Raw genomic sequence first — 7,981 nt, 5'->3', positions numbered from 1 at the left:
AAGAACAATGAACAATCCTCCCAACACTTGCACCCCCCCTTTCCTGGGAAATGTTGGATAAAAAGCCTCACCAATTTGCATAGGTGACCACAGACCCAAACCCTTGGATCTGAGAACAATGAAAAAGCATTCAGTTTCTTACAAGAAGACTTTTAATAAAAATAGAAGTAAATAGAAATAAAGAAATCCCCCCCTGTAAAATCAGGATGGTAGATATCTTACAGGGTAATTAGATTCAAAAACATAGAGAACCCCTCTAGGCCAAACCTTAAGTTACAAAAAAGATACACAGACAGAAATAGTTATTCTATTCAGCACAATTCTTTTCTCAGCCATTTAAAGAAATCATAATCTAACACATACCTAGCTAGATTACTTACTAAAAGTTCTAAGACTCCATTCCTGGTCTATCCCCGGCAGAAAAACAGCATATAGACAGACACACAGACCCTTTGTTTCTCTCCCTCCTCCCAGCTTTTGAAAGTATCTTGTCTCCTCATTGGTCATTTTGGTCAGGTGCCAGCGAGGTTACCTTTAGCTTCTTAACCCTTTACAGGTGAGAGGAGCTTTCCCCTGGCCAGGAGGGATTTCAAAGGGGTTTACCCTTCCCTTTATATTTATGACAATAGGTCTGCAGCCAACCCCATATTCTTTTTTGTATCTTCCTCCAGCCTTTCGAGCTGTGACAAATGCTACTTAGATGAAGCGCAGAATCTGAGTTCAGGAGTCGTCCTTACTCCTATTCCATTTGACAGGCCTGCTTAGACTCCATATCAACATAATGCCACAAGCTGCTTTACAGCTGTTTATTTCCTTTCCCAAGGAAAGGAACAATACATATTTGTCATGTCTTATTATACTAAAAGACTATTAATGACACATAAGCTGTTTAAGTGTTCAAAATAGACATTTTTTTCCAGAGACTGTTTCTAAGTTTGAAGGGGATTTGCCGTTTGATTGAGGAATCTCCCAATACATACAACGCTACAGCCGTAAATAACATGACATTTTAGAATACATTTTAAATTACCTATCTTCTGTATATATGAAAAATGAAGTGAATTCATATTTATATCAACCTCTATCTCTGAGTTTCCAGATCTATCTAGACGCTTCTGTCATAAGAGCTTTAAAACCACAGCAATTGATTTTTGGATTAATCTTGTAATCTCCAGTCTCATGGTACAAAATTGCAGAAAATATACACAGTGCCACCCCAAAGCTGGGTCAGCCACTAGAGCTGCATTCAGTTTTAGAGAAGGGCTCAAATGGGTTGAGACAAAAGTAAGACTTGTAACTTGCTTAAGACAGCAATTCAATACGATACTTTTTCTCTTATTAAATGCAGCTCTTACAGTTAAGGAAACTTGCAAGCAGAGAGGATTTAAACAGAGTAGCCTTCTCTAGTGCCTTGCCCTCTGTACTCCCCTGCACCCCCTTCTGCCCCCGTGGTGTCTTTCAAGGGTCTGTCATCCGTTCCACTCACAGATATCCTGCTCTTCCAAAGTAAACTTACCTTCACCCATGACTCCAACTACAGTACCCCTTCTATGTATATGATTCTCAAAACTACCTCTCTCCCACTTGGTCCAGTCACTCACTTCCATCTGCCTCTGTGACATTGCCTTATGTGTCACGGATATCTAAAAACCTAATCAGTCCAAAACTGAACATTTTAATCTTACCTCCTCATCCCCCTTTTTCCCCCTCTATGGCTGTTGACAGCTGCACTACTCTTCCTGATTTTTAGACTCATAACCTTGATGTCGTTGAACTTTTTCGTTCACCTGCGCCCCCAACATCTAGTTTAACTCCCATTAGCTTCAGTAGGACCCACAAAAGGTTTGGGGGTCCAGCCACATGGATCCCTTTGTGGGATCAGCCCCTAAATCAAGTTAATTCCACACAAATTCCATGCAAAGGAGGCAGCAAAGTAGAACTTTTTCCAAGCCAAAGTACTCTGCGTGGACGGATATGTTAAAACTGGATAGCAGGTCTCTAGAAATGAGGCTGCAACCCATGGGAATCTCCAGGAATGTAACCATATTAATCAAGTGAGCTTTCTTCCTCCTTCCCCTTCAGGATGTCCTTCACATCTCCCAGTTCTCCCATGCTGTTTACCTTTCCCCACCCCTAAAAAACCCATAATGTCATTACTCTTTTTTTCAACAGAGGAGGACTGGATTTGCCAATCTGTTTCACTAATTGGGTGGAGGTATCATTGCTGACACAAAGCAAATGATAGCTCTTCAGAAGTAACACTATTCCACCTTATTTACTCAAGACAGGGAGAACAGAAAAAAAATGAACAAAATGATGAATTAACTCTCTATTCCTTGCCTGTCGCCACTGATATGGGTTTTTCCTCACACTCTGAAACATCTGTTTAGTCTCCTCATGTCAGTCACCTAACCATGTAGTTTTAATGTATTGCCACAGTGTAATTGTCAGTACAGTAGGTGTTAACAAGTGCAGCAGCAGTTCTATTAAACACTGATTGCCTCACAGTAAATAATGCTTAGAGGTCTGGACTTTATTTTACAAGACAAAGAAGGGTTGTTAGGATCAGTTTGTGCCTTGCCTGGCCTGGTAAGCAGGTAATGATGCATGCCAGACACTGGCACTTCCATTTGTTTTCCTAATGCACCTGAAATTTGAAATTTCTCTCACACACAGTGGAGGGTTTTTTCTTACAAATGACACTTACAGTCACTCAACCTTTTATTTCTCTTATATATAACATGAAGAAACATAATGAATTATTTGCATTGGTCTTCACTGCAGAGGATGTGAGGGACGTTCCCATACCTGAGCCATTCTTTTTAGGGGACAAGTCTGAGGAACTGTCCCAGATTGAGATGTCCATAAAGGAGGTTTTGGAACAGATTAATAAATAGTAATAAGTCACCAGGACTAGATGGTATTCACCCAAGAGTTCTGAAGGAACTCAAATATGAAATTACAGAACTAGCTGTGTTATGTAGCCTATCGCTTATATCAACCTCTGTAGCAGATGACTAGAGGACAGCTAATGTGATACCAATTTTTTTAAAGGTTCTAGAGATCATCCTGGAAATTACAGGCCAATAAGCCTAACTACAGTACCAGGCAAACTGTTTGACACTCTAGCAAAGAATAGAATTATCAGACATGTAGATCAACATACTTTGTTGGGAAAGAGTCAACACAAATTTTGTAAAGGGAAATCACGTCTCACCAATCTATTAGAATTATTTAAAGTGGTCAACAAACATGGTCAAGGGGATCCAATGGATATAGTGTACGTGAACTTTCAGAAAGTCTTTGACAAGATCCCTCATTAAAGGCTCTTAAGCAAAACATGGGATAGAGGGAAGCTTCTCACATGGATCAGTAACTGGTTAAAAAACAGAAAACTAAGGGTAGGAATAAATGGTCAGTTTTCACAATAGAGAGAGGTAAATAGCAGGGTCCCCAAGGTCTCTAGAAATAAGGCTGTTACAGTTATTTATATATATATATATATATATTTATGAATATATTGAACAGCACTGGTCCCAGATCTGTACTGGGACCAGTGCTGTTCAATATATTGATAAATGACCTGGAAAAAGGGGTAATTAGTGCAGTGGCAAAGTATGCAGATGATACAAAATTATCTAGGACAGTTAAGTGTGAAGAGATACAAAGGAATCTACAAAACTGTGTGAATGGGCAACAAAATGGCAAATTAAATTTAATGTTGATAAATGAAAAGTAATGCACACTGGAAAACATAATCACAAATATACATACAAAATGATGGGGGTCTAAATTAGCTGTTGTCAATCAAGAAAGATCTAGGAGTCCAGGGCGGTAACCAAGGTGGGGCGAGCAGGTAGCCACCCCAGACGCAAAGCTGCGGGGGCAGAAAAATTTGGTGAGGGGGGTATGCGGGGTCACATGCACCCCAAGATTTCTGCTTTCCATTTAGCACAGAGGTTTTCAAGCTATAGGACATGCCCTATGATCCTCATAGCAGTCGGGCTCCGTAAGAAAGGGCCGGCTCCATGGGGTATCACTGGCTGGCACCAGGTTCCTTTGGGGGAGAGGCAAGAGCATGCCAGGGGCACAGCTCAGAGCTGTGCCACCACCGTACTGGGGAGCACCTGGCCATGCAGAGGTGGGCCCGGCTTGGGAAGCAGGGTGGCTAGGGCTTCCAGGCACTCACACAGTGCAGAGAGCCAGGGGCCCAAGCAAGCAGGGTGGCTCCCAGCAATTTCTGATCCACTGGCTCCTGGCAGGAGATGTTTTCAAATGCGCCCCCCCAAGTGTCGCTTCTAGGGGGCGCAAGTATGCTTGCTCACCCAGGGTGCTAATATGACTAGTTGGAGTCATTGCGGATAGTTCTCTAAAAACATCTGCTCAATATGCATCAGCAGTCAAAGCTCACAGAATCTTAGAAACCATTAGGAAAGGGAGAGATTATGATATTTTCTGTCATTTTATGACACTATATAAATCCATGGCGTACTCACATCTTGAATACTGTGTGCAGTTCTGGTCATCCCATTTCAAAAAAGATATATTAGAGAAAAGTATAGAGAAGGGCAAGAAGAGGATTAGGGGTATGGAACAGCTTCCATATGAGAGAGATTAAAAAGAGTGGGACTGTTCATTTTAGAAAAGAGATGACTAAGGGGGGATATAATAGAGGTCTATACAGTCATGAATGGTGTGGAGAAAGTGAATAAGGAAGTGTTATTTACCTTTTCAGAGAACACAAGAACCAGAGATCACCCAATGAAATTAATAGACAGCAGTTTAAAAAAAGTAAGGAAGTACTTCACACAAAGCACAGTCATCTTCATTGCTAGGAGATGTTGTGAAGGCTAAAAGTATAACTGGATTTAAAAAAGAATTAGATAGCCAAGACCAGGGGTGCAACCCCATTGTCTAGGTGTCCCTAAACTTCTGACTGCCAGAAGCTGGGACTGGATGACAGGGGATGGATGACTCAATAATTACCCTGTTCTGTTCATTCCCACTGAAGATTCTGGCACCAGCCACTGTCAGAAGACAGGATACTGGGCTAGATGAACCATCAGTATGACCCAGTATGGCCATTCTTATGCTCTTAACAAAGAGACTGATTCTCCACACCTCTGCCCTTGTGTAGTTAATTACACGTGTGTGTGTGTGTGTGTGTGTGTACAATTCATCTAGATCAGAAGGGTAGACTTTTGAATACCCACTTTGCAACACCTCTGTCGGAGGGAAGTACTATTATCCCTAGTTCCCAGATGGGTAACAAAGGCACAAAGCCTAAGTGAATTGCCTAGATCATATGCAAAGCCTGTGGCAGAGTAGTGAATTGAACCCAGATGTCCCAAGTTCCAGCCTTTCGCACTAAACACTGGACTATTAGTCCATTACTAAATAACACGGGATCCGTTATACTGGCTGTGGTGTTCAATATCACATTTAATTGAGTAAAACTTCATTTTAAAATGTAAATGAATCTGCTGTTGAATTTGCAGTCTGCAGTGCCATAGTAGTAGAGAAGCCAGGAATCCTGATGCAAAACATAGGCCCATTTTGTTGTAGAGCATGCAGGCCTTGCATACATATACACAGTGTCACAGGGCTCAGTTATGAGCCTCATGTGTCTGCCTAAGAGCTGACCCCTTACTTCCTTATGTGGCCATCCACATCAGGGGTTGCCTCCATGACTGGCTACTCCCCCTCATGCACATGTGGGTGAGCAGAAGCATGGAGTGTGTGGTGTTTAGTAATCACTCAGAGACAAGGTACTTGACAGAGATCTGCTTCATTCAGTGTCTCAGTTCCAACTGTCTATTCATTGCGTAACACGAGCTGCTACAAGGTAGAGTTCCCCACTGTGTGCCAAACCTTGACTGTCTCCCAATGCGCTAACCAGCATAGCCAGGAAGTAACCTATCTCAAGTATGGAGCTGAGGCAGACTCTGTTTTGTTTTTCCATGGCATGTATGGAATGTACTTTCCTCAATGTACTCAGTTCTTTAGGGTTACCTAGAAGTAACTTACCGTGTGGAAAATGGTCAAAATTCCTAAATGCAGCATAGTGCATTAGATGTGGCTCAGTCCTGTAATCTAGCAGTTGGAGAATAACCAGTGAGCAATGGAAAGGAATGAAGTAGTGAAAACTGCAACCTAAAACACAAGAACTTTACAAGCAAGCAATAAACATTACAAGGCAAGTAATATATTGCCCCCGGTGGTGTCTGAAAAAGTACCAAACATTCAACACAGTGCCAGCTCTTACTTTGCTCTTATATACCCATCATATTCCCTCATCCCAATGTGCCAATTAGCCATAATTATCTAATTACATTTCATAAAAGTCTTCCAAAGATGAGGATCTTGCTGCTTGGGACTCATTAGCCCTTTTTAACATACTTATTACATTCTTTATTTCTGACCACAAAGGGGGAAGAAAGTCCTTAAATATTCTCTAATATTCAGCATATTCTGCTTGTCAAGCAAAGCCTGCAAAAGAAGTAAGTCTCTCAGGTATATGTTAGCTCTCTTTTGAACTGAAAATGACAGGTAGCCATTGGAAAAGCAGGCTTCCATAGGACAACTGGGATTCACAATACAGAGTATTATATATCATCATACGGGATATCTACTACAGCTGACCAGACGGTGACAATTCCGTTTCACAGCATTTTTGAGACTTTAAATTTGTTTTCTTTCTGCATTGGAATGAAAATGAAACCTTTTGAATGCTTTCAGGATAACAGTGTGTGTGTGTCCATGACTTGCTTGTGAGGATACTGACCTGAAAGGTGGAAGACCCAAGTTCACATCCTTGCTCTGTCTAATTCAGAGTAGAGTTCTTTGTCTCAGATAACTACAACTGAGGCAAAGAATGGACTTGAATCTGGGTTTCCCACATAATAGGCGAGTACCCTAGCCACCCCAGACTGAAAAACCTTCCTAACTATTGTTCTGTGGTGGTAGATTCATAGACGCAAGACATTTTGAGTTGGACAAAACAGGAGATTTTGTCAAAAAATACATTTTGGTGAAGATGTTACCAATGAGTGGCTTGATTTTCAAAATTCGGACCTGGTTCTCCAGAAGTAAGCTCATTCCCAATCATCCATATAATATGTAGCACACGCACACAAAAGACCAAATGTTTACAATAGATTTTCTAGTCAAATAAAACAAGGTGACCAAATTGATTATGACCCTTTTTTTCTAAATGAATCAATGGTGGAATCTGCCCTACTTTTGTCCTCCCTGTAGAGACAGTCCTTTTGTTTTAGCTGTGTTCCTGGAGGGCCCTTGGTTTAGCATCTCCAATTATCTGGTCAAAGAGGAGGAGTAAGGCAGGTATGTAAGAGAAGTCCAGTAGATCATAAGTTAGACCACTGAATTACACTGAATATCATTTTTCTAACCTCTGATTCTGTGCATAATGCCATTCATGTACCTGGAGAAGAAAACTGGAATGTAGTATTTTTCCATCATGAAAACAGATCCTTTGGTTTGGCTGAGCTCTGCTCAGGATCTGAGGAAGTGGCATTGCATCATCTTGGCTAACAGTAGGACTGAAGGAATGCAAAAGATCAGTTCAGTCCCCATAGTAAGTTAGGGCAGCTTCAGGGTTGCACTAACCTTTACCAGGTGCAGCAATCCCCTTCTGCCCTCAGAGCACCTTCTACACCAGGAGCTCCAGTACAGATGGTCATGACAACTTTATTCCAGTTGGGGGTCAATTCCCCAATAGGAGCGGAATCCCTAGCTAGCAGTCTAAGCAAAATTTCCCATCCCCTTTGACCTTCCAAAGCAGCCCAAAGAGACCACAGCAGGGCCAAAAATTTGACCCTCCATTTTTGTTTCAAATATTAGATGTTCCAAATCTGCCTCTTTTGCAACTTCACTATCGTAAATTTGGTAGAACAGGACTTCATGAGCATTACATGATTTTTCTGCTGGATGTCCTGTTCCTGAGATGAAGCCTTGAGAA

The sequence above is a fragment of the Caretta caretta genome, chromosome 11 (assembly GCF_965140235.1).
Source record: "Caretta caretta isolate rCarCar2 chromosome 11, rCarCar1.hap1, whole genome shotgun sequence".
Lineage (NCBI taxonomy): Eukaryota > Metazoa > Chordata > Testudines > Cheloniidae > Caretta > Caretta caretta.
The sequence above is the reverse complement of the archived record's forward strand: the minus strand, read 5'-3'. Positions refer to the sequence as shown.